Below are 27,814 nucleotides of genomic sequence, written 5' to 3' on the forward strand. Positions count from 1 at the left end.
TTATGAGTGCTGGTAATGATTTAAGGAATAATTGAACATCATTATCTGTGTGAAACCATATTAAGATGTATAGAAACATGCAATGCAGAGGAGGCCCATCGAGTCTGTACTGACATGCAAGCCACACCTGAACTCTCACCTAATCCCATTTACCAGCACTTGGCCCAAAGCCTCAAGCAGAAAAATGTTTTAAATATAACTCTGAGGAGAGCAAAGTTTTTCTTGGGAAATGTTGCTGTTATAAAATGTTCCACAGAATTTCAGCTTGATCCTGTTAAAATCTTTGGAACTAAACCAAAGTACTTTTTTGTAACTATTTGCAACATACACACTATGTTTAAATCATGAAGCCATTTTGTTAACTGATAAAGCTTTGTGCTGTGATTATTTTCTGTAAAAACAGACTTCCACGTAAAGTAATGGAAACAAAAATAACTGAAAATAATCAAGAAGCAGATTCAATGTTTTGGGAGATGGAGGACAACTGCAAGCTGAATGAGAGGTGATGGCCTAGTGGTATTATCGCTGGACTATTAGTCCAGAAACTCAACTAATGCCCTGGGGACCCAGGTTTGAATCCACCACGGCAGATGGTGGAATTTGAATTCAATAAAAAAATTCCGGAATTAAGAATCTATTGATGAAACCATTGTCAATTGTCAGAAAAACCCACTTAGTTCACTAATGTCCTTTAGGGAAGGAAATCTGCTGTCCTTACCTGGTTTGGCCTACATGTGACTCTAGAGCCACAGCAGTTGACTCTCAACTGACCTCTGAAATGGCCTAGCAAGCTATTCAGTTCAAGGGCAACTAGGGATGGGCAATAAATGTTGGCATAGTCAGTGATGCCCTAGTCTCATGAATGAATAAAAAGTTAGAATGAGCCAAATGATCATATTCATCTCTAGCTATTTTGTAATATTTCATGTATAACTTTCTATTCATTCCTCAAGCTTTAATCCCCCATACAAAAATTTCCACAGATAGAAGCACAGTAATAAGCAGTCATAAAATGCCTTGAAGACAGAAACTTTCCCAAAGTGCTTGTTGGAGACAAAGGACAGGATTTTATGGCCTTGCTCAGGCAAGACTGGAAAGACCCGCCTGAGGTCAACAGGGATTTCCACTGTCGGTCCCTTGCCCACTCTGATTCTGTGGTGGGTAGAGCTCTGGCATAACTGGGTCAGATACAATGCTGAAGTTCTGAACAGTCAGATTCAGTTCCTATCAATGACTGGGAGGAAGTGACAAGGTGAAAAAAGTGAGATGGGGCTGAGGATGTTGACTTAAGTCTTCCCAATAAAGATTCCCCACAAAATCAATGCTGCACCAAGGAAGGAGATTTTAGATGATGTGATAAAAGCCTGGTCAAAGCAGTAAATTTTAAGGAGAATCATAAAGTACCCCAATGAAGTGGAGGGATTCGAGAGAGGGCATGAAATCGCTGAAGATATAGCCACTAATGGTAAAAACGAAGTTAGTGACGCAGAAGAGGCCAGGGTCAGAGGAGCATTGAAAGGCAAGAATACAAACATGGTGAGCATTTTAAGGTGGAAAGATGAAGGAGCAGATGCCAATATAAGTCAGCAAGGACAAGAATGAAGGGTGAGTTGAATGGCGCAAGAGAGGATGTGTGGAGTAGACCTTTGGATTGGACCATAGAAAGCATTCAGGAGAACATTGAAACAGTCAAATCTGAAAGTAACTGCTGGATTTTACAAGCCCTCATCCACCAGGCATGTTTTCAGCAAGGGAGGACATGGAAAATACGTTGGGTGATTAGCCCACCACCTTCTCAACCACCCCTGAGCTGGCCCCCAATATATGCTAGGTGGGTTGACACCAAAATTGGCAGCATGCTTGCCATATGATTAAAGGTCAATTAGGCTTGTTACCAAGCCTATTGACTGGAAAAAGATGTTGCCCACCCACAATACTGTGGGTGTCCGAAATAGGATAAGTGTTGATATGTGGCCATTGGTTATGGTCTAGGTATAAAAAACATGGGAAGGAAGGCATGACATCTCATTAGTGGTGCCCAGGATGTTACTCTCCCTTCCTTCCTTGCTGCTTGCCCTCAAACCCCCATCCCACCCACCCCGCCCTCTCCACTGCCTGGGCTCACGGATTCCTCCCCACCCTAAAGATCTGAGACTTCCCTTTCTACAACAACCATCATTAATCTGTGCGCTGCTTCTTGTAGTCCTGGTAATTAGCTGTGCCACTGCCAGGGTGACAGAGCCAGGGGGCAATCAAATGAGCCGGCAGCTCTTGGCGGAAGAGCTTTCTCCCACTGAGGGACAGAAATCCCACTCTGTCCGACCTGAGCACGGAGCAGTTGTGAGCAGAATTATTTTCGGAGAGTTGGTTGCCGGTCAATCTTCCTTCCAGAGGTTGAGCAGGCGAGCATACTCCCATGAAATTCAGCCCAAAGACAGGGGCTGAGGTTGATTAATAATGTCATGGAGATGCATGTTGGTAGTCTTCCTGGTGTAAAGGAAACATGGATTGGAGTTGAGCTCTGGGTCAGACACGATGCTAAAGTTGTGAATGGTCAGATTCAGTTCATATCAGTGACTGGGAGGAAGTGGCAAGGTGAAAAGAAGTGAGGTAGAGGCTTAGGAAGTTGATTGGAGTCTTTCCAATATTTAGCCGAAAGACTGATATCAGATAAGCATTCTGACCACATGACTTTGGGTCCGATTCCCTACGTATGCTGATGTTGCCATATTTTTTGGATGATATCATCAAGGTTCAGCATATCGAAATGAATCCTTTGGGACTTTTGTGGTAATTTTGCTAAGTCAGAAATAGATGCTAGATGCTAAAATTGGATAGGTGAGAATGGACCAGTCAAGGGCAGTTCCACTCAGTTGAGCATTGGAGACATATTGGGAGGATGGTTGATCCACTGTACCTAAAGCAGAATTCAAGAAGGAATAGGATAGATAATGTATTCTAATCATAGAGAAGACCATTTGTGATTTTGATTAATGCTGTTTCATTGGTACGTTGGGAATGGAAACCGAATCACAGAAATTCAAACATATTTAAAGTTTAAAGTTTTTAAAGTTATTTTATTAGTGTCACAAGTAGGCTTACATCAACACTGCAATGAAGTTACTGTGAAAATCCCCTAGTTGCCGCACTCCAGGCCCAGTTTGGGTATATTGAAGGAGAATTGAGCATGACCGATGCACCTAGCCAACACATCTCTTTCAGACTGTGGGAGGAAACTGGAGCACCTGGAGGAAACCCACACAGATACAGGGAGAACGTGCAGATTCTGTACAGGCAGTGACCCAAGCCAGGAAATGAACCTGGGTCCTTGGCACTGTGAAGCTGCAGTGCTAACCACTGTGCCACCATGCTGTCCACATGCCACCATGCCGCTTTGGAATTGTTAAAAAGGACTTAGATTTGACAGGTAGTAGCACCTGCAAAGTCTTTGGAAAAGTAAATGAGGCTGGAAATTAGGCTTAATTTGTGTCACAGAAGAATCAAGAGCAGGTTGTTTAAGTTGAGTTGATGATGGTGATTGTGAAGGGGAAGCGCATTGGCTAACAGACAGAAAATAAAGAGGAGGAATAAAAGGATCATTTTCCTTTTGGTTCCCTTACCTCAGAAAGTATATTGTTGCCACAGGAGGGGTGAAATAAACATTCACCAGACTTGTTCTAGTCTTGGCAGGACTGTCTTACGAAGAGAGATTCAGTAAACTAGGCTTGCACTCTCTAGAGTTTTGAAGAACGAGAGATAATCACATTGACATTGGCAGGCTATGGCTTGTGGGGTACCACAAGGATTAGTAGTTGAGCCCCAGCTGTTCACAATATATATCAATGGTTGTATGTGGGAACCAAAATGTAATTTTTCCAAGTTCGTGAATGATGCAAAGCTAGACGGGGAATGTGAAATGTGAGGAGGATGTAAAGCGGCTACAGAAGGATTTGGACAGACTTAGTGAGTGGGCAGATGGAATATAATGTAGAAAAATGTGAGATAATCCACACTGCCAGAAGAAACAGATGTCCATAATATTTCCAAAATGGAAAGAAATTAGAAAATGTACATGTACAAAGGAATCTGGATGTCTATGTCCATAAGTCACTGACGGCTAACATGAGGTACAGTAAGCTATTTGGAAGGCTAATGAAATGTCAGGCATTATTGCAAGATGATTTGTGTACAGGAGTAGTGAGATCTTGCTTCAATTGTATAGAAGCTTGGTTAGGCTGCACCTGGACACTTTTGGTTCCCTTACCACAAAGTATATTGTTGCCATAGAAGGAGTGAAATAAACATTCACCAGACTTGTTCTAGTCTTGGCAGGACTGTCTCATGAAGAGAGATTCAGTAAACTAGGCTTGCATTCTCTAGAGTTTTGAAGAATGAGAGATAATCACATTGAAACTTACAAAATACTTTAGACAGGGTAGATGCAGGCAAGATGTTTCCCCTGGTTGGGGAGTCAAGAACCAGGAGACACATTTTCAAAATAAAGGGGATGCCACTTGGGACTGAAATAAGGAGAAATTTCTTTGTGCAGAGGGTGGTGAATCTTTGAAATTCTCCAGCCCAGTGGAGTGTGAAAGTTCAGTCACTGAATATGTTTAAAGCAGAGATTGACAGATTTCTGATTAATAACATAAAGGAATATGGGGATAATGTGGTAAAAAATATTTGAAACGTTTGATCAACCATGATTGTATTGAATGGCGGAGCAGGTTCGACAGGTGCAATGGCCTACACCTGCTCCTAAACTTAAGGAGAATTAATTATTTAAATGTTAATGAACATGGGAATGTGGAATGTAAGTTGGGTGGAGAGCAAGTTATGTTTATTTCACACAGTCATATCCTATATCTGAGTTTTTTTAAATTCATTCATGGACATGGGCAAAGCTGGCTGGCCAGCATTTATTGCCCATCCCGAGTTGGAGGGCAACTGAGAGTCAATCATTTTGCTGCGGGTTTGGAGTCACATGTAAGCCAGACCAGGTAAGGACAGAAGATTTCCTTCACTAAAGGACATTCGTGAACCAAATGGGTTTATATTTCCTTCACTAAAGGACATTCGTGAACCAAATGGGTTTTTTTGACAATCTCCAATGGTTTCACGATGATCAGTAGGTTCTTAATTCCAGATACTTTTGCAATGCCATAGCATTTTGTTGCAATTTCTTTCTAACTATTTACTATGAAGGCAAACATGACTCGCACAAGATTTTACTCAATGCATAAACACAGAGCACAATTACATGATTATGCCTTGGCTGTATTTGTACAAACAAAAAATATAATTTAACTTATCTCGAGAAGTAAAAAAATTGAGGGTGGAAATGATATTTAACTGCTGACTGGGATTAGAGTCATGGGAACAGGAATTTGTCACAGGGTTTAGGTGAATTCGAGTGCAGTCACGAGAAAAGATAGTGGGGGGTAGTGATTCTCCAGGAGAATCTTGAGGAGTGCACTGGGCAGGAGGCATCAGCGTGCAGCCTGTGATGGGGCTCACAACCGGCATCGGACTGATCGCAAGTCTCCCAGGCTATGTTTTTTGACATAATCAGCCTCACGCAGAAATCAGCATGTGACTAATTACAAAACGGAAATACACATTTCCATATCATTAGCGAGTCTGGGATGGTCATCTCCAGTAGCTCCCCCACGCTCCCCCCTCATTGGGACAGACTCTCACCAGCAAGGATTAAAGCTGGTCCCCATCAACCAAGACCAGGCGTGATCACCCCACAGGTGGGGATAGAGGCTATTGAGGCCCACCCCTGGGAGGGCAAGAGAAGTGCCAGCCTGGAAGTGCCAGTCTGGCACCCTGGCACTGCCCATTGGGCATCCTGACACTGCTTATTGGGTATCAGGCAGTGCCAAAGGGGTGAAGCCGGTGGCGGGGGGGGGGGGGGGGGGGTGGGGGGGGAATCCTCCTTGGGGGGTGGGGAGGTGCAAAACAATGGTGGTGTTGGGGGGAGACCCACTGCACACTCTGTATTAGAGATTGATGGGAGTGGGAGGGAGGAGACATTTGGGGCTGCTCATGGTGGGGGGAATCAGGCCTTGTGGGGGGGGGGGGGGGCTGGTGTTGGGGAGGCCAGTGATTGGTGGGGTGTTAGGAAGCATTTGGGTGCCGATCCCCCCACTGACAGGTCAGCGAATGTGCAGTGTCCCACTGAGCACCACGCTGCCAGCCTCTCAAGCAGGTTCAGGCCCCGTCCTCCCCCACTTACCACCATGGATCTCCCTGAGGCACTCTGCAATGCACACAGCGTCGGAGACTCGTTCAACTAAACAGACCCAAAAAACGGGCAGGAAAGTCTCCAGTTTTCCCGCCTGATAGACACTTAGTTTTTTTTTGGGAGAATTACCCCCAGTTCATGAACTAGAGAAAGATGAGGCTTCAGGGTTAGACCAGAGGGGTAGCTTTAGTTTGCTGGGCTTGGAGAAGAAAGGGATGCTTGCAGCACCTAGGCGTTGACCGGATTATTTGAACCTTCGTAACAAAGATATCTCCTTACACCTGTTATTGGAGGTAAACACAATGCAAAATTGTCTACCACTTGCTAAAAATATCCAACAAGTGAATCATCTTGGTACCACCTAGTAGGTAAAAAAAAAACGAGTTTTGAAAGAATAAAATTGTTCAACGGTTCATTTGCATTTCAGTCATACCCTGTATCTGAAATATTAGGGGCGATTCTCCCAAAAGTGCTGAATTGGTGAGAAAACTGGTGTAAATCACAACTGTTTCTTCAGTTCAATTTCAGACCTGAGTCTCCAACACTCTGCGCAATGCAGAGCTCCCGATCGTAAATATCATTAAAAGCTCAGGAGGCAGTGCCTATTCACGCTGGAGTCTAACAGTTCCGGGCCTCTGCGCACGTGAGTCTCCCTGTTTGCTGGCCAGCTCAATTGCTGGCTAGCCTGTGACCCCCGAAGTGCTGCCTCCCCCCAGACCCCCTCCCCGATGGCCCAGAGCGCTCGATCTCCAACACATAAGAACATAAGAAATAGGAGCAGGAGTAGGCCATCTAGCCCTTCGAGTCTGCCCCGCCATTCAATAAGATCATGGCTGATCTGAAGTGGATCAGTTCCACTTTCCCGCTTTCTCCCCATAACCCTTAATTCCCTTGTCTGTCAAAAATCTATCTACCCGTGACTTAAATATATTTAGCGAGGCAGCCTCCACCACTTCAACGGGCAGAGAATTCCAGAGATTCACCACCCTTTGAGTGAAGAAGTTCCTCCTCAACTCCGACCTAAACTGCTCCCCCTCCCCACCCTTATCTTGAGGCTGTGCCCTCTAGTCCTGCTGTCCTTTCCAAGCAGGAAGAATCTCTCTACCTCTACCCTATCCATCCCCTTCATTATCTTCTACATCTCTATAAGATCCCCCCTCAGCCTCCTAAACTCCTTCTAAACACCTCCCCCCCCATCCTCCCAACCACAGCAGATGCCCCTTGTGACCCTCCTGACACTCCCCCTGGGAAGCAGACCCTCCCTGCAGACTACCCCCCCCTCCTGGAGGCAGAAACCCTCCCCCTGGGAGATGGACCCCCCCAGCAGACCACCCCCCATAACCCGCCCCAATCGCTGACCTCCCTCCACTCCCACAACTGATCCGAATTCAGAGTGGCAGTGGGAACCCCTCATCCCACCAATCATTCCAAGGCACAATAGGCTCCACTCCTTGGTTCCACCCACAACTGGCCCAGCCCTTGGCCTCATCCCTCCCCCAGGACCTCCCCCCAGTCCCTGCCCTCTTGCCCCTTGGCCCCGCCCCTTTGCCCTCTAGGCCCCACCACCTTAGCCGTACACTCTTGGCACTGCCCGATGCCCAACAGGTGCCAAGGTGCCACTTGGGCAAGGACACTTTGCCCCTTGGGCAGTGCCAGTGGGCATAGGCTGGCAGTGCCAGGGTGCCCATGCCCAGGAAACATAACCCTCCCACCGCCAGGCCCTCAGGGCCCCCCAGTGCCTCCCTTCCTTCGAGCAGGGTCTCCTGCATGATCTACACAAGTGGGTGCTATTCTAAACACTGCTGGAGTGAAATACTCCTGGCAGGATGGGAGATGCTATCGGACCTGGAGAATTCCATGCCATGCCCGATAATGACATTTAAAATACATTAAAAAAAAGACTTAAATTACTTTCTTCCCGCCTTTCCAGTACAGTCCTGCCTGCGCCTGTTCTCTCAGTGTGGGAGACACGCATGCATTGGGAACGCATGCGCAAATGTTGTGAAATGGCCGACACAAGATTAAGAACATAAGAAATAGGAGCAGGAGTAGGCCATCTAGCCCCTCGAGCCTGCCCCGCCATTCAATAAGATCATGGCTGATCTGTCGTGGATCAGTTCCACTTTCCCGCCCTCTCCCCATAACCCTTAATTCCCCTGTCTATCAGAAACCTATCTACCCGTGACTTAAATATATTCAATGAGGTAACCTCCACCACTTCAATGGGCGGAGAATTCCAGAGATTCACTACCCTCTGAGAGAAGAAGTTCCTCCTCAGCTCTGATCTAAACTGCCCCCCCGCTTATTTTGAGGCTGTGCCCTTTAGTACTGGTTTCCTTTCTAAGTGGAAAGAATCTCTCTACTTCTACCCTATCTAGCCCCTTCATTATCTTGCAAGTCTCTATAAGATACCCCCTCAGCCTTCTAAGCTCCAACGAGTACAGGCCTAATCTACTCAATCTCTCCTCATAAGCTAACCCCCTCATCTCCAGTATCAGCCTGGTGAACCTTCTCTGCACTCCCTCCAAGGCCAATATATCCTTTCGCAAATAAGGGGACCAAAATTGCACACACTACTCCAGTTGCAGCCTCACCAGTGCCCTGTACAGTTGCAGCAAGACCTCCCTGCCAAGAAAGGTGTGTGTTGGGATGGGAAAATTTTGTTGCAGTTGCTTCCTAACTATTACCCAAGAAGGTATCACCATTTTGTAAACATGACCCACACGTGATGTTACTAAATCCATAAATACAGAGCACAATTACATGATTATGTCGGGTGGCGCGGTGACACAGTGGTCAGCACTGCTGCTTCACAGCGCCAGGGACCCGGGTTCGATTCCTGACCTGAATCACTGTCCGTGTGGAGTTTGTATGTTTTCCCTGTGTCTGCGTGGGTTTCCTCTGGGTGCTCCAGTTTCCTCCCACGGTCCAAAGATGTGCAGGTCAGGTGTTTTGGCCGTGCTAAATTGTCCTTTAGTGTCCCAGGATGTGTAGGTTAGAGGGTTTAGCAGGGTAAACATGTGGGGTTATGGGGATAAGGCCTGGGAGGGATTGTTTCAGTGCAGACTCGACAGGATACATGGCCTCCTTCTGCACTGTGGGGTTTCTATGATTATATCATTGGCTTTATTTGTACAAACATAAATATAATTTAACTTATTTCAAAAAGTAAAAAAAAGATGCAGGAACTATATTTAATTTACCACTAGCTGAGATAAGATGGATTTGAAATTGAATTTCAGAATTATAGAAATACATCTACAGAATAGAGGGAAGCCATCCAGCCTAATCGCACTTTCCAGCTCTTGGTCCATAGCCTTGTGGGTTACAACAGTTCAGGTATGTTTTTTAATATGAAGGTTTCTTCTTCCCCCGTCCTTTCAGACAACAGGCAGGATTTTCTAGACGCTCTCGCCCCGAAACCGGACTATCCCGCCCATGGTGGGGGGAATGGGAAAATTCACCCCAATGAGTTCCAGGTACCCACCACCCTCTGACTGAAACAATTTCCCCTTGAATCTCCTCTAAACCCCCCACCTCTTCACCATATCTATACTTCCTGGTTATTGATCTTATAACCAAGGGAAATAAGGCCTGCCTATCCACTCAATCTGGGCTCCTTATAATTTTACATGTGTCAATGAGGTCTGCTTCAAAAGAAAACTCTCACCTATCCAATTTTCCCTAATAATTAAAGTTCTCCAGCCCAGGCAGCGTTCTTGCAAATCTCTGTACCCTCTCTGGCATACTCACATCTTTAGATATGTTTGCACACAGTACTCCAGCTGTGGAGTCTAATAATGGTCAATTAACTGAGCAAACTAATAGCTCCCCACTTTAACAGTCACAATAATTTTAGAAATAGCCACGGCAAGACAAGGAAAATGGGGGCATTTCGCGCACACACACACACCTATTTTTGGCAGGGATCCTGATAGATCATATTGTGAAAACCTTTCCAAATGACCATGAAATGCAGTCTCCATAAATGCATAGAATCCCTACAGTGCAGAAGGACACCATTCAGCCCATCAGGTCTGTACCAACTCTCCAAAAGAGCATCTTAACCAGGCTGGAGCACCCAGAGGAAACACGCACAGACACAGCATGCAAACTCCACACCCCTAGTCACCCAAGGCAGGAATTGAATCCAGTCCCTGGAGCTGTGAGACAGCAGCGTTAACCATTGTGCCAATGTCTCCTCTGCACTGGGGAGACTAAACATAGGCTGGGCAACCACCTTGAGGAATACCTTTGTTCAACCCACAAGAACGACTCCAACCTTCCTGTTGCTTACCATTTAACTCAGCGCCTTGCTTTCATGCCCACGTGTCCAGCTTTGGCCTGCTGCAATGTTCCAATGAAGCCTGGTGCAGACTGGGGGAACAGCATCTCATCTTCTGATTAGGCACATTAACAGCCCTCTGAGCTCAACATTGAGTTCAACAACTTTAAACTGTGATCTTTGCTATTTTAACCTCTTTTTTTTAAATGTCTCATACATTTTTTGTCTCAGTGTAAAAACCCTCCCTTCCTCCCCCCCAACTCCCACACTGAGCCATCTGTCTCTGTTCTTGCTACACCTTTGTTGCAATCTTCACAGCAACAGCAGAATATCCAACACATTTTCCCTCTCTTTTACTTCTGACGAAGAGTCAGATGAACTCAAAAAGGGGGCAATTTTTCTGCCCTGCCCGTGATGGAAATCATAGTGGACAAGGGGATAATCTGTTGAACCTAGGCAGGATTTTCCATTTTTGGGGCAAGCAAAATCCCACCCACAATATTAACTCTGCTTTCTCTCCCTACAGACGCTGCCAGATCTACTGGACTTTTCCATTGTTCTCTGTTTTTGTTTCGACAGTGTTTTGTTTATTGATAATTAATACTTGGTAATAACGACAACTTGGATATCAAAATGGGGATTCTTCCCATATTTCTATGGGACTACGAGAAGGCATAGAGATATGGGCAAGGAATTATCTAATTCATCCAATCTGTGGGATATCTAGAGGCTGATCAAGATTTTCAATAGCATCAGATGGAAATACACAAGACTGCCGGCGTTCTCGACTCATTCCATTTTCAGTGATTTATAAACCACATGGCTAATTATGTCAGTTCCTCCCACAGGATTTTCCAATTCCACCAAAGTCAATGGACTTTTGAATGGCTTGCCGCATTCTCTGACCCCACCCCCTGCTGTAACAAAGACGAACGAGAATAAACAAAACACTACCGGAAGTAAAACAAGGTGACAGCAGAGGGAAACTGCGTAAATTGGAAGTTGGAAAAAATAAATGGTCTCAGGCAGGATCCACAACACACACCTGACTGCGGTGTGAACAGACAGTTGATCTGAAGCTTGAGTACAGCTTTCAAATTATTCAGGTAAACTGTTACCTTCAACACAGCAACTGGTAAATCAATACAGTCAAATCACTTGATAGGTGACAGGTCAACTGGTTTCCATTGGAGTATAAAAATGGAGAAGTGTTGTAGAGTTTAGAAGAATGAGGGGAGATCTCATTGAGACGTATAAGATGATGAATGGGATGGATAGGATAGAGGTGGAGAGACTCTTCCCGCTCAAAAAAGACAGTAGGACTAGGGGGCACAGCCTCAAGATAAAGGGGAGGCGGTTTAGAACGGAGTTGAGGAGGAACTTCTTCACTCAAAGGGTGGTGAATCTCTGGAATTCTCTGCCCGTTGAAGTGGTGGAGGCTGCCTCGCTAAATATTTTTAAGAAGCGGGTTGATGGGTTCTTGATAAGAGAGGGGATTAAGGGTTATGGGGAGAGGGCAGGAAAGTGGAACTGAGCCACGACAGATCAGCCATGATCTTATTGAATGGCGGGGCAGGCTCGAAGGGCTAGATGGCCTACTCCTGCTCCTATTTCTTATGTTCTTATGTTCTTATGTTCAATTGTATAGGGAGTTGGTGAGACCACATTGGGAGTATTGTGTCCAGTTTTAGTCTCCTTATTTGAGGAAGGATGCGACTGCATTGGAGGCAGGTCAAAGTAGGTTCACCAGATTGATTCCAGGGGTAAATGGGTTAACGTATGAGGAGAGATTAAACAACTTGGGTTTATACTCACTGGAGTTTAGAAAGATAAGAGGGGTCTGATTGAGATTTTTAATATTTTAAAAGAGATTGATAAAGTAAATGTAGGCCAAATGTTTCCTCTTATGGGGTAATCTAGAACAAGAGGTCAGAGGGATAAATTAAGAGGTGGTAGATTTAACACTGAGATGAGGAGGAACTACTTCTTGCAGAGGGTGGTGAATTTGTGGAACTTGCTGCCCCATGGCACAGTGGAATCTGAATCATTGAATGGTTTAAGAAAGAAATAGATATATTTCTGATAAAAAAGCGATAAAGGGATATGGGGAACAGGTGGGGAGGTGGATGTGAGACCAGGGAGAGATCAGCTGTGATCTGATTGAATGGCGGAGCAGGCTCGAAGGGCTGAATTTGCCGACTTCTGCTCCTAATTTCTATGTTCCAAAGTCCAATTCACCAAGACTGGCAGATGGCCTCACAGAAGATTTCTCTTTCTTTTTCAACAGAACTTATATGTTCATAGCATCTTGTATGTAACAAAGGCAAAGAGCGTACAGTGGCACAGTAGTTAGCACTGCTGCCTCACAGCACCAGGGACCCGGGACAGTGAGTCACTGTCTGTGGAGTTTGCACATTCTCTCTAGCAATGTGGGGAAAGATGTGAAATTGAACGCCGTACCAAGTTAGCCATTCTCCATGCTTACCCATCCCTCTCACCCCACTGCAGCAGTGGAGGGGGTACCAGGATGCCACGCGTGGGCCCCACCACTGGGATTTTATCTGTGGTAGGGAGAGGTAGCCTTTAAGTGTCCAGCCTTCTACTTTCACTAGATGGGGTGACGACTGGGCGAGGGGAATGCCTCATTTATTGGGTCGCGTGCCCTTTGAGGTTACCAACCTCCCCAAGGATTTTCCTCCCACCCATGTTTCCACGTCTCCCCTACTTTGTTCAGACTCCCCACAGAGTTTGCCAGCTTGGCCCCAGCAAGATCCTGGACTTTGTTCATAATCCAGGATTCATCGTAATAAGCTCCCCAATGATACTGGGGACTTTATTCGCCGGCAGCACTTGGAGGTGGGATTTCCTGCTGAGATCAGAGCAGAAAGCCTGCCTCAAGCCAATTAATTTTAATTGGCTGCAGGTCTAGCCAGCCACGTAGCGGTGGGCTTGCTCCTGACATTTAGCCCAGGGTAAAATTCAGATGGTGGAGCTTACGGGTTTGAAAGGTGGGCCAGGAGCCCCAGTCTGGCAATGGCAGCTAGATGTGTTCTGAATCTATTCTATTTAGCATACGGTAATGCCACACAACACAATGGAGGGAATCCTCAGTATGAATACATGACTTGCTCTCCACCAGAACTGTGTGATCACTCCTGCCAGCCCTGCCAAGTATCTAGCAGGTAGGTTGTGAGGACAACTTCAAGCAGTTGCTTCCCTTCTATTGTTTTTTGTCACCACGCTCAGCCAGGCAGCTGTGTCCTTCAGGGCTCAGCAGTTCAGTCAGTAATGGTATTACTAAACGCTTTAGTGAGCCTTGAAGCTTCCCACCCAGAATATACTCTGTGCCCTTACTATTCTCACAGCTTCTTCCAATGTTTAACATGGAGGAGTTCTGATTCATCAGCTGAGGGAGGGCAGTAGGTGGTAATCAGCAGGAGGTTTCCTTGCCAACTGAACCAAAATAAATTCAGTCGCATCTTTTACTATAGTTTTGCTTTTACTCTTATTATGATAGAAGCATTATTCCTCAACTGCAATTAAATGTTTATCTCAAATGTCTTTCCTGTGCTTCTTAGAATAGGAACTAGCTTACTCATCATCATCATAAGGACATCCTGACAATGCAAATTCCACATCTTGTTGCTATTGCTTCCTTAGTCATCATATTGTTATAGTTTGAATAGTTGGTCAAATTGTCAACAAATTCTGTGCAACCTGAACTTGGAGTAAGAGCATTTGGTCTAATTTTTAACCACATTCCTTTTAATTATTCAGCTGCTTAACTTGAATGTTTAAATAATCAACGTGAAGTGGGAAAAATTTAAATGAGGGGATAGATCTTGCTTGACAAAAATAGTCTAAGCAGGTGTGAGGAGCAAAGGGGCCTCAGACACACAAAGCACTAAATACTTCATAGCAGCACAGATAAATAAAGCCCTAACAAATTGATATTGCTTAGATTTAAAGCTTTGTAGATGGTACGTTTCAGGACATTGTCACCCTGTATCTCAAGGATAGTCAGGGAGAGAAGGCATGGGTGATCACTTAACAGTCAAGAAGAAACAGGGCGTAAGTGCAGGAATTCACTGAGTGCATCTCTCTCTCTCTCTCTCTCTCTCTACAACAAGTATTCATTTCTGAATATTGATGAGAATGATGATTCATCCGGGGAGTGTAACCGGAGCCAAGTTCATGGCACAATGGGTGGCTCAGCAATATCGGGTGGTAGTGGAGGAGGACAGGGGGTGGGGGGGGGAAAACAGGAACAGCAATAGTGATGGAAAATCGATCGATAGCAGAATGGCCCACAGCCGTGAATCCAGGATAATATGTTGCCTCCCTGGCACCAGGGTCAGGGATGTGACTGAATGGCCATGAGCGTTCTGAGAGAGGGTGATGAATAGTCAGCAATCATAGTTGATACTGCAGTGCGAGGTAACACGACAAGGAAGCCTTGAATCATGATGGTGATTTACTGAATGATCTATATACAAACAAGCTCAGTATAGACACAAGTCTATTCCCACCGACTTCCAGGCTCAGACTGCAGGTTTCCACCTACCTGGACCCGAACCCTAACTCCCGATCGGCTGAGAGTTACATGACTTCAGGAAGCATAAAAGAAAACATGCCCCTGTCTACATCACTAGGGACGAAGTAGAAAGGGTCGAGAGTTTCAAGTTTTTAGGTGTCCAGATCACCAGCAATCCGTCCTGATCCTTCCACGCCGACACTACAGTTAAGAAAGCCCATCAATGCCTCTACTTTCTCAGTAGACTAAGGAAACCTGGCATGTCAGTTATGACTCTCGTCATCTTTTACAAATGCCCCATAGAAAGCATTCTTTCTGGTTGTATCACAGCTTGGTATGGCTCCTGCTCTGCCCAAGACTACAAGGAACTACAAAGGGTTGTGAATGAGGTCCAATCCATCACGGAAACCAGCCATGATTTGCTGGTTTCCATTCATTCACTCTGTCTACACTTCCCGCTGTCTCGGCAAAGCAGCCAGCATAATTAAGGACCCCAGACATCCTCTCTTCCACCTTCTTTGGTCAGGAAAAAGATACAAAAGTCTGAGGTCATGTACCAACCGACTCAAGAATAGCTTCTTCCCTGCTGCTGTCAGATTTTTGAATGGACTTACCTTGCATTAAGTTGATCTTTTTCTACACCCTAGCTATGACTCTAACACTACATTCTGCACCCTCTCATTTCCTTCTCTATGAACGGTGTGCTTTGTCTGTATAGTGCATAAGAAACAATACTTTTCACTGTATGTTAATATATGTGACAATAATAAATCAAATCAAAATTCAGATACGCCCCAGAAGTGTCAAATAACCCGTCTCTTAAAGGGGCTACACTACCAGAGGTGACAATAGTATCAATGACATATTTAGCAGAGATACTGGCATAGTGGTATTGTTGCTGGACTAGTCAACCAGAGATCAAGGGATAATGCTCTGGGGATCTGGGTTTAAATCCCAACATGGCAGATGGTGGAATATGAATTCAATAAAAATTCTCAAATTAAAAAAGTTTAATGATGACCATCAACCCTTGTCAATTGTCATAAAAACAATCTAGTTCAGTAATGTTCTTTAGGGAAGGAAACCTGCTGTTCTTACCTGGTCTGGCCTACATGTGACTCCAGTTCCACAGAAATGTGGTTGACTCTTAAGTGCCTCTGAAATGGCTTAGCAAGTCACTGAGTTGTATGAAATCGCTAAAATGTCTCAAGGGAATGAAAACAGACAAACCCCGCCCCCCCCACCATCAACCCAGGCATCAGAAACAGCAACAGCAAACCCAGGCCTATTGATCCTGAAAAGCCCACTTTACTAACATCTGGGGGCTTGTGCCAAAACTGGGAGAACCGTCTCGCTAATCAAGCAACAGCCTATCATAGTCCTACTCTGGGATTCAAAGCTTAGAGACAATGCCTCAGACGTCACCATCACTGTTCCTGTTCCTTTGGCGGGACAGACCCAGCCAAGGTGGCAGCTCAGCAGCATGCAGACTGGAGGGAGTTGCCTTGTAATCCTCAGCATTGACTTCGGACCCCATGATGTTTCATGGCAACAGGTCAAATATGGGCAAGGAAATCTCTGGCTGTTTACCACATACTGTACCCCGTCCCCCACCACCGCCTCAGCTGATGAATCAATACTCCTCCATGTTGAACAGTGCTTGAAGGGCACTGAAAATACTTTGAGTGGGGGACTTCTTTGTCCCACCTGGAGTGGCTTGGTAGCACCACTGCAGGCAAAGTTGACAGGGTCCTAGAGACTGGTTTAGCAGCAAGTGGTGAGGGAACCAAGAGAGAAAAACATACTTGACCTCATCCAAACCAACCTGCCTTCCACAGATGCTCTTGTCCAAGAAAATCAGTAGAAGGTGATCACCACACAGTCCTCGTGGAGACAAAGTCCTGTCTTTACATTGAGGATACCCTCCATTGTGGTGTGTGGTGTTACCGTGTTTAATCATAGAATCCCTGCAGTACAGAAGGAGGCCATTCAGCCCATCGAATCTGTACCCACCACAATCTCATCCTGGTCCTATTTCTGTAACCCTCATTTACCCTGCTAATCCCCCAGACACTAAGCATCAATTTAGCACGGCCAATCAACCTAACCCGCACATCTTTGGACTGTGGGAGGAAACCGGGGCACCTGAAGGAAACCCATGCAGACACGGGGAGGACGTGCAAACTCCACACAGACTGTGACCCGAGGCTGTAACTGAACCCTGGGTTTCTGGTGCTGTGAGGCAGCAGTGCTAACCACTGTGCCGCCCTTTGGGATAGATTTCAAACAGATCTAGCAACTCAAGACTGGACATCCTTGAATTGCTGTGGGCCATCAGCAGAATTGTACTCAACAATCTGTAACCCCATGGCCTGGCATGTCCCCCACTCTTCCACTCCCACCAAACCAGGGGTTGAATGAAGAGTACAGGAGGAAATGCCAGAACTAATACCAGGCATATCCAAAACTGAGGTGTCAACTTGGTGAAGCTACAATACAGGACTACATGTGTACCAAAAAGCATAAGCAGAGCTCTGTAATCCTGCCACATTCTGCAGTGAACGGTGACGGACAATTAAGTAAATCATTGGGGGAGGAGAGATTCAACAAATATCTCCACCCTTAATAATGGGGGAGCTGAATGCAGAAGGTAAGGCCAGAACTGCTTTCAGCCTTCAGCCAAGAATATCGATACATTTCAGCCTCCTCTGGTGGCCCCAGTTTCACTGATATCAGGTTCGACCAGTTCAGCTCACTGCACATGATACCAAGAAATAGTTCAAGGCACTGAATGCTACAAATGCTATGGGCCCTGACAATACTCAGGCAATAATATTGAAGACTTGTACTCCAGAACTTGCTGCACCCCTAGCCAAGCTGTTCTGTAATCTACTACATTGGCATCTACCTGGCTATTTGAAAAATTGCCCCCTTTGTCCTATCCACAAAAATCCAGCCAGTTATCACCCCATAACCGTACTCTCGGTCATTAGTGAAGCAATGAAAGGGGTCACCAACAGTGCTATCGAGCGGCACTTGCTCCGTTTCTGAATGGAGGGCTGTGACAAGTGGCGTTCCTCAGGGATCAGTGCTGGGACCTTTGTTGCTTGTAATACATAAAGGATTTGGAGGAAAAATGTAACTAGTTTGATTAGTAAGTTTGCAGCCGACACAAAGGTTTGGTGGATTTGCGGATGAGGACAATCAGAGGATACAGCAGGATATAGATCAGTTGGAGACTTGGGCGGAGAGATGGCAGATGGAGTTTAATCCGGACAAATGTGAGGTAATGCATTTTGGAAGGTCTAATACAGATAGGAAATATACAGTAAATGGCAGAACCCTTAGGAGTATTAATAGGCAAAGAGATCTGGGTGCACAGGTACACAGGTCACTGAAAGTGGCAATGCAGGTGGAGAAGATGGTCAAGAAGGCACACAGCATGCTTGTCTTCATTGGTCAGGGCTTTGAGTTTATACGTTGGCAAGTCATGTTGCAGCTTTATAGAACCTTAGTTAGGCCGCACTTGGAATAGAGTCTTCAATTCTGGTCGCCACGCTACCAGGGGGATGTGGAGGCTTTGGAGAGGGTACAGAAAAGATTTATCAGGATGTTGCCTGGTATGGAGGGCATTAGCTATGAGGAGAGGTTGGAGGAACTTGGTTTGTTCTCACTGGAACGATGAAGGTTGAGGGGTAACCTGATAGGAGTCTACAAGATTATGAGGAGCATGGACAGAGTGGAAGAGTCAATTACTAGGGGGCAAGGTTTAAGACGCGAGGGGCAAGGTTAAAAGGAGATGTACGTGGCAGATATTTTTACACAGAGGGTGGTGGGTGCCTAGGACTTGTTGTCGGGGGAGGTAGTGGAAGTGGATATGTTAGTGACTTTTAAGGGGTATCTTGACAAATACATGAATAGGATGGGAATAGAGTAATAGAGGGTCCCCGGAAGAATAGAGGATTTTAGTTAAATTGGGCAGCGTGGTCGGTGCAGGTTTGAAGGGCCGAGGGCCTGTTCCTGTGCTGTAATGTTTTTCATTTTTTGTAATAACCGGCTTGCAGGTGCTCCATCACAGCACGGTGGGTGTACCTATATGACATGGATAGCAGTGATTCAAGAAAGCAGCTCACCACTGCCACCTCAAGGGCAATTAATGATGGGCCATAAATGCTGCCCTAGGCAGTGACACCTACACCATAAATGAATAAAGAAACAGAGAGGGATGTGTTCCTGCAGTCAGAATTTGGGGAGCTTGATAAGAAATTAAGAAGCAGGCACTCAAAAGCAGTAATCTCCAGATTCCTCCCAGCAACACTCACAGTGAGTATAGAAATTGGAGGACAGAGCAGATGAATGCGTGATTGAAAAGGATGTCCAGAAGGGAGGGCTTTAGATTCCTGGGACAATGGGATCAGGTTTGGGGACATGGGACCTCTACAGGTTACACCTAAACAGAACCGAGATCGATTTCCTTGTGGGTTGATTTGCTAGAGCTGTTGGGGAAGGTTTAAACTAATTGGGCAGGGGTGTTGGAGCCAGGAGGTAATATGAGAAATGAATATCAGAGTGCACAGAATACTAGGAAATACAGAAAGCACTAGGAATTAGTAAGTAATAATGTACATTCAGGGTAAGGGCGAAAGTAATAAATTAACATTATTGTGCATGTGTGTGAATGCAAAGTGTGGGAGGTAAGATTGGTGAGTTAAAGGCACATTTGGTCACATGGATATATGATGTTGTGGCGATAAGAGAGTCCTGGCTCATAGAAGGGCATGGCTGACTATTTAATGTTCCTAAACGCAAGGGGGGTGCGATTCTTCCCAAAAGAATTCTAAGGATTGAATTTGCATGAAAACTGGAGTAAATCCTGCTGGTTTTTTCACAGGAGTTTCAAAATGAATCTCCCACAGTCTGAGCACTGCAGAGTGCACTGCCGGGAATCACTCCGGAAATCAGTGGGCTGAGCCTATTCCCGCTGAGGAGCGCGCTGTGTGGGCCACTGCGCACGTGCACATCTCTGGACAAATTGCCGAACAAATCCCCCCCAGCACTGAAATCGTTGACCTCAACCCCCATGGACATCACTGACCTCAACCCCCATGGACATCACTGACCTCAACCTCCCCCCCCCATGGACATCACTGACCTCAACCACCCCCCCCCATGGACATCACTGACCTCAACCTCCCCCACCATGGACATCACTGACCTCAACCTCCCCCCCCCATGGACATCACTGACCTCAACCTCCCCCCCCCATGGACATCACTGACCTCAACCTCCCCCCCCCCATGGACATCACTGACCTCAACCTCCCCCCCCCCCATGGACATCACTGACCTCAACCACCCCCCCCCATGGACATCACTGACCTCAACCTCCCCCACCATGGACATCACTGACCTCAACCTCCCCCCCCCCATGGACATCACTGACCTCAACCTCCCCCCGCCCATGGACATCACTGACCTCAACCTCCCCCCCCCATGGACATCACTGACCTCAACCTCCCCCCCCATGGACATCACTGACCTCAACCTCCCCCCATGGACATCACTGACCTCAACCTCCCCCCCCCCCCATGGACATCACTGACCTCAACCTCCACGCCCCCCCCATGGACATCACTGACCTCAACCTCCACGCCCCCCCCATGGACATCACTGACCTCAACCTCCCCCCCCCCCCATGGACATCACTGACCTCAACCTCCACGCCCCCCCCATGGACATCACTGGCCTCAACCTCCCCATGGACATTGCTGACCACTTATCGCCTTCTCCTCGCCAAAACAATTGCTGACCCCCCCCCCCATCCCCCATTGACCTGGACATTGCTGGCCTCCTAGTATCCCATTCGCCGCTGGCCTCCCATTCCCCGCTGACCCGGACATCGCTGGCCTCCCGGCTTCCCCATCCCTCTCCCCCACTCACACAGAGCGCATGCACACCCCCTGCCTGTGAACATTCCCCTCATTGAGTGAGAACCATAAACATTGCAGCCCACTCCCTGACACAATATCTTGTAGAGTGAGAACCCTGAGCATTTAGTTTATTTATTTATTTATCTAACCAAAGATGTGCAGGTTAGGTGGATTGACCATGCTAAATTGACCCTAATGTTAGGGGAATCAGCAGAGTCAATATGAGGGGTTACGGGAATAGGGCCTGGGTGAGATTGTGGTTGGTGCAGATCCGATGAGCCAAATGGCCTCCTTCTGCAGTGTAGGAATTCTATTTTATAATTCTATGATTAGTTTATTTATTAGTGTCACAAGTAGGCTTACATTAACACTGCAATGAAGTTATTGTGAAAATCTCCAAGCTGCCACTCTTTGGCGCCTGTTTGGGTTCACTGAGGATGAATTTAGCATGGCCAATGCACCTAACTAGCACGTCTTTTGGACTGTGGGAGGAAACCGAAGGACCCAGAGGAAACCCACGCAGACATGGGGAGAACATGCAGACTCCACACAGACAGTGACCCAAGCCTGGAATCGAACCCGGGACCCTGGCGCTATGAGGTAGCAGTGCTAACGTGGGGCGGCACAGTGGCACAACGGTTAGCACGAGTTTCCTCCCATAGTCTGAAAGACGTGCTGGTTAGGTGCACTGGCCATGCTAAATTCTCCCTCAGTGTACCTAACAGGTGCCAGAATGTGGTGACTCAAGGATTTTCACAGTAACTTCATCGCAAAGTGAACGTAAACTGACTTGTGACACTAATAAGTAAACTTTAAACCACTGTGTCGCCATGCTGCCCCAGGAGGCTGAGCATTGCACACCCCCACTAGCACCGCACCCCCCCCACTTCCCCAAACACAATATCTTATTGAGCTAACCCAATCAGCACATTTGGAGATGCCTCATTCTCTGTTGAAGCCTGGTTGCCTGTATATTATTCTCAAGGAAATTTATCTAATGGACCCAAACTGACTGCGCCTGGACTCCCTTAACAAGCCAGAGCTGTATATAGGCTGCAATTATGGACACACAGCCAGGAAAATGGCCCCAAAGAAAAGCGCACTGAGATTTGTGGAGAGTGAGCAGACCCACCTGTGAGATGTGGTAGAGGAGAGATGTCAACTGCTCTACCCCACTCAGGACTATCACCCAAGGGGTCACATAGCAAGCGCATTATGGGAGGCAATGGCATCATCTGTAAATGCCAAGACATTGACCTCTCAGTCTGGGGAGGGGTACCACAAGAAAATGAACAACTTTCTTCAGGCTGCAAGGTTAAGTATGCATCCCATTCTGAAACCCGTACATTTTCTGTGCCTACAAATGTCAAAAAATCCCACACACTTCAAGGGCAGCCACAAATGCCTCTCCCCCACCCAGTACTGCCTCCGACCAGGTCTCCCCCCCATCAGCCCCAATCCAATGTGGACCCAATTTCCAGAAATGTCCACTACAAGTTTCCCATCCCGACACACATTGCACCCCATGCCTTTCCATATATCATGCTTTCAATCCCCTTTATGACCCCCCCCAGAAGATGAACACACACAACTGTCATGGGGGAGAGAAGACTGGCTGGGGTGTCCCAGAACTGCGGATGTTCACAGTGTATGAGCAGCCTGCCCTGGAGCTGACAGGAGGGTGGGGGATGCATCTCGAATTGTCACCGGCAGCAAGGCTGACATCTGGCACGCAAGTGAGCATCGGCTGAACCCTATTCCTAGGTCTTCTTTGAAGTAAGTGCCATGCTGTGTGGGCTGCTTTCCCTCCTTTCCCCTAATGTGTGCTCTTTTTTACAGTGCTCGATCCTGAAGCACCAGGCTCCTCTGGTATTGGCCCCACCTCCTCCTCCTACCCCCCCCCAAGCGCCCCCACCTCCCCTGTGCTCCTGAAGATAGCCCTCTGGACATCTCGGACAACAGCTCGGAGGGGGGCCCTGAGGAATCCTCTGAGGACAGCACTAGTGAATCAGCACTGGCCTCAATCACACAACCCACCAATACAATAACTTGTCACGATGGTGGGGCATGTTAGTACTGAGGCTTCTGGGTTACTAACTGGTCAGACATCCCAGCTCCTGATGCACAGCCGGGTGGAGGCGGGCACATCCGAGGGCTCAGCACACAAAGTCTGCCGGAGGTGAGGATTCAGCTGGCCTCAAGCCAGATGCCTCAGGGTGCGTTCATCCCAAGGCTGGTGGAGATGCAACAGCAAACCCAGGAGTTGTGGGGGGGGCTGTCAGCAACAATACTGCTGCTGCAAGGCTGTTTAGAGGAATTAGACAGAGTGTTGACGCAGGAGGTGGTGCCTGCACAGCGTGCAAACCAGGCCAAAATGACAAGGGTGCCATCTGCAGTGGGAAGTCTGGCATAGGGATCTGGCCTCATAGGTGATAGACCCCAGGCCATCCTGGAGAGACAGCAGGCCATGGCTGAGGGTGTCTGGGGCATGTTGGAGATACTATGATCATGGCTGGTTCTCTTGCTAGGATCTGGAGACACAGCAGACTCTGTCTGTAAGCCTCGAGAACTTAGCCCAATCTCAGAGGGCTAATGCCAAGGGGCTCCAGAACTTGGCGCACTCTCAGAAAGCTATTGCGGACGGGTTCCAGAGCTTGGCACAGTCTCAGTGCGCCAGGGCTCAGGGATCACAGACCATGGGGTAGATGCTTCTGGGCCTCCTGGACTGGAAGATCAGCGTGGTGCTGGAGTTTCTGGAGCTCAGTCCAGCTACCCTGGTGTCCTAAGGAATGTCCCCAGGACCTTTGGGAACCCTGAGGGAAGAGGAAGTGAGTGAGCAAATGCATGGCAAATGCTGCATAACATAGTTAAGTGTGAAATTATCCACTTCAGTAGGAAAAGCAGAATGGCAGAATATCATTTAAATGGAGCTAGATTGGGAAATGTTAATGTACAAAGGGACCTGAGTGTCCTTGTAGACCAGTCACTGAAATCAAGCATGAAAATGCAGCAGGAAGACAAAAGGTATGTTGGCTTTCATCAGGTGAGTGGGAGTTCTGTTCTCAAACAGGGCACATAAAGACACAAACTCAATTTACAAAATAACAGAATGTGAGTCTTTACACGTAATCAAGTCTTAAATCACCCTTTAAGTCTAATCTATAGGCCACCAACTAATGAGAAAAATGTAGAGAAATAAATTTGCAAGAAAATTACAGAAAGGTGCAAGAATTCTAGAGTAGTTACAATTTAATTACACAATTATAGATTTGGATAGCAGTCGTATAAAGAGTTGAGAGGAGCAAGAGTTCGTTGGGCACAATTTTATTGGCCATTTATGCCATGCTTCTGCTGCAGCAAGGTCGGAGAATTTGGTGCCCAGCCATATTTCCCTTCACTTCAGTGGGATGGGAAAATCCCGCTGGGATGAACGCTGGTAACATTCTGACCTTAGAGTGTGTTCAGGAAAATTTTCCACAGTAACATGTTTTCAGTCCAATGAGAAAGGAGGCATTGCTGGTTCTTGGTCAGTGGGTGAACATTTAAGGGATAGTGCTGGGGTTTAGGCCAGCAATGGAAAACAACAAGGAACAGTCCAGATTAAGAATAATAAACTGGGGGAAAACCAAGTTCAATGGGGTAACAATAGATTTTTTTTGCTTTATTTTTTCATATTCTATGGGCATAATCATCAAGCTGGGCATTTGTTGCCCACTTCTAATTGTTTACTGAATGGCTTGCTTTTAGACATTTCAGACAAGGTAAGAATGTACCGTTCTGCTATGGATCTGGAATCACACGCAGGCCAGACCAGGTTTTATTCCCTAAAGGACATTAGTGAACCCAATGGGTTTTTGCAACAGTCAATGATAGTTTCATGGTCACCATTACTGAGACTAGCTTTAGATTCCAGATTTATTAATTGAATTTAAGTTGCACCAGTTGCTATGGTGGGGTTGTGAACCCATGTCCCAGGACATTAGCCTGCACGGCTGGGTTGCTAACCCAGTGACATTACCACCATGCTAGCATCTCCCATCTGGGCCTGACAAAATGGTAACTGAACAATGGGTCACCTTTAAAGAAAAGGTAGTTTAGATACCGAGAGGAAAGGCTGACTAAATAAATTCAGAGTTCTCTGGATGATGAAAGATATAAAGTCAAGGAGAATGGCATCTTTTTAAATCTACTTTTCAAATTGACAAGTAATTTCATCTCAGTTGCTTTTGTGAGCAATATATATGTTTAATTTTTTGCAGATCCAAAAGCAAAATAAAATAAGTTCAATGATTTGAAAATATAAATTATAAATAAAGATGATGCTTCTAACAACCTGCATATCTTTCAGAATAAATTACTGGAGAACCTCAGTTGTCATTGCCTTAAGAGTAGCTTTTTCATTCATCATCATGTGCCAGCCAGCCAATTTTCAGTCCAGCCAGTTAATTTTTCATTCATCGGCAGGATTTTCATTTTGGGACATTAGGGTCCCAAAGCGAATCCTGACCCTGTGCCCTCTTAGCACTTTTGAAATAATTGAAATAAAATTTGGCCACAATTGCAGAGTCACCACTGTGGTCAGGAATCCCGCTGCAGAGTGAGCTGTGACCACAACTCAGGCCAGTCGGAGGCTGGGATGGTCTCACAGTGACCCTGAAGCACTGACCCCCTGGTCTGCCATTCAGGTCAAGAGCATCGAGGGACGGGCAATGGATTTTGGCCTTGCCAGCAATCCCCACAGTCCAAGATGAATAAAGAAAAAAAGATGCTGCATATGCCAGTCGGGCTGGGAGAGCACTGCTGGAGGTCGAAGTATGTTTGTATAAGTTAAGACACTATAGTTAAGAAAGCCCCACCAATACCTCTACTTTCTCAGAAGACTAAGGAAATTTGACCTGTCAGCTACAATTCTCACCAACTTTTACAGATGCATCATGGAAAGCATTCTTTCTGGTTGTATCACAGCTTGGTATGGTTCCTGCTCTGCCCAAGACCACAAGAAACTACAAAAGATCATGGATGTAGCCCAACCATCACACAAACCAATCTCCCATCCATTGACTCTGTCTACACTTCCCGCTGTCTCAGCATAATTAAGGACTACCACACACCCCAGGCATTCTCTCTTCCACCTTCTGTGGTTGGGAAAATGATACAAAAGTCTGAGATCACGTACCAACCGACTTTCCGGTTCAGTCCTCAGACCCTGCTCCCTTCAGAAATTAAAACGTGTTGCAAAACTTCCAATGTCAACAAATCCAGCAGTAAGGGACAAAGATACAGAAAACTTGTGATTCAAACCAGATGCACAGGACGTAGAAAAATTAGTTAAAAGTATAAAGGTAGGCAACACTGATTATATCGATGTTTGGTGCTTAGAAACAGTATTTAGCGTCAGATGGCAATATTTTAAAGTTGTGCTACTCTATGCGACTGATAACACAATGCCTGATGCTCTGTACATCAGTGTCTGAGGCCAACAATATATTGTCAAACTCAGTGACCCAAGGAAGCTAACCGTCTGAGAGCTAATTCAAAATCTAATGGGAGCTAATGCAAAATCTTTAATATTAACAGCATATTAAAACTGCTGTTAATATTAATTCCCTTTCAAATTCTCCTCCAATTCGATTTTCAAGTTTGCTGACGATACCACCACTGTAGTGGGTCGGATCTCAGAGTACAGGAATGAGATAGAGAATCTGGTGAACTGTTGCGGCAACAATAATCTCTCCCTCAATGTCAGCAAAACAAAGGAGATTGTCATCGACTTCAGGAAGCATAAAGGAGAACATGCCCCTGTCTACATCAGAGGGGACAAAGTAGAAAGAGTCGAGAACGTCAAGTTTTTAAGTACCCAGATCACCAACAATCTGTCCTGGTGCCCCCATGCTGGCACTATACTTAAGAAAGTCCACCAATGCCTCTACTTTCTCAGAGGGCTAAGGAAATTTGGCATGTCAGCTACAACTCTCACCAGATGCACCATAAAAAGCATTTTTTCTGGTTGTATCACAGTTTGGCATAGGTCCTGCTCTGCCCAAGACTACAAGTAATTACAAAAGGCTACGAATGTAGCCTAATCCATCATGCAAACGAGCGTCCCATCCACTGATTCTGTCTACACTTCCCGCCTCCTTGGCAAAGCAGCCAGCATAATCAAGGACCCACGCACCCCGGACATTCTTTCTTCCAACTTCTTCCTTCGGGAAAAAGATACAAAAATCTGAGGTCACATACCAACTGACTCAAGAACAGCTTCTTCCCTGCTGCTGTCAGATTTTTGAATGGACCTACCTTGCATTAAGTTGATCTTTCTCTACACCCTAGCTATGATTGTAACACTACATTCTGCACTCTCTTGTTTCCTTCTCTATGAATGGTATGTTTTGCCTGTATCGTGCACAAGAAACAATACTTTTCACTGTATGTTAATACATGTGGCAGTAATAAATCAAATTAAATCAAATCAAGATCAAAATTCTGGCACCTCCTACAGTTACATGACCAGAGCACCCTGAAAGCACCGCAGTTGATCATCCCTCGGGAACTGCAAATTTCCTGGGTGAGCCTGGCCATACGCCACGGCCACGCAACCTACCTTCCATGTTAGCATTGCGCCTCTAAAGGCCAATACTTTCTCTATGTACTGTCCCTCAACCTCCCCTCGCTGAAATGCTGCCCACAAACTCAGCATAATGTTATGTTTGCTTTTGCTTCAATATTCAGTCCCCTGTCACATTGGAGTCAGTTTAGCTCAGTTGGCTGGATGGCTGTGTTGTACAGCAGAGCGTATGCCAACAGCGTAGGTTCAAT

This window comes from Carcharhinus amblyrhynchos, chromosome 4 (genome assembly GCF_965287045.1).
Source record: "Carcharhinus amblyrhynchos chromosome 4, sCarAmb.v2.hapA, whole genome shotgun sequence".
NCBI classification, from domain to species: Eukaryota; Metazoa; Chordata; class Chondrichthyes; order Carcharhiniformes; family Carcharhinidae; genus Carcharhinus; species Carcharhinus amblyrhynchos.